Here is a 547-nt window from a genome sequence, read left to right as displayed (position 1 = left end):
TGACTGGGGGATCCTGAGGCGTTCCAAGGCCAGGTTGGACAAAAAATCTCTCCATCTAGTCCTGGGTCTTCCCCGAGGCCTCCTTCCAGCTGGACGTGCCTGGAACACCTCCCTAGGGAGGCGCCCAGGAGGCATCCTTACCAGATGCCCGAACCACCTCAACTGGCTCCTTTCGACGTGAAGGAGCAGCGGCTCTACTCTGAGGTCCTCTCGGATGGCTGAGCTTCTCACCGTCTCTCTAAGGGAGACACCAGCCCCCCCTCCTGAGGAAACCCATTTCGGCCGCTTGTACCCTGGATCTCGTTCTTTTGGTCATGACCCAGCCTTCATGACCATAGGTGAGGGTAGGAATGAAAACTGACCGGTAGATCGAGAGCTTTGCCTTCTGGATCAGCTCCCTTTTCGTCAAAACTGTGCCGCACCCGCTGCTCCGATTCTCCGACCAGTCTCACACTTCATGATCCCCTCACTTGCAAACAAGATCCCAAGGTTTTTAAATTTCTTCACTTGGGGTAAGGACTCACTCCCTACCTGAAGAAAGCACTCC

At 55.2% G+C, this 547-nt stretch overlaps 1 protein-coding gene across 1 annotated transcript in view; it reads right to left on the bottom strand.

Annotated features, from left to right (window-relative positions):
- The window catches only part of LOC116680849 (alpha-2-macroglobulin-like protein 1), a 76,152-nt gene that overhangs the window by 20,885 nt on the left and 54,720 nt on the right, over positions 1-547 (bottom strand). The gene's annotated exons all lie outside the window — the stretch shown is intronic.

Source organism: Etheostoma spectabile, chromosome 3 (assembly GCF_008692095.1).
Source record: "Etheostoma spectabile isolate EspeVRDwgs_2016 chromosome 3, UIUC_Espe_1.0, whole genome shotgun sequence".
Classification (NCBI taxonomy): domain Eukaryota; kingdom Metazoa; phylum Chordata; class Actinopteri; order Perciformes; family Percidae; genus Etheostoma; species Etheostoma spectabile.
Note: the sequence above shows the minus strand (reverse complement) of the source record. Positions and strands in the feature narration are given on the sequence as shown.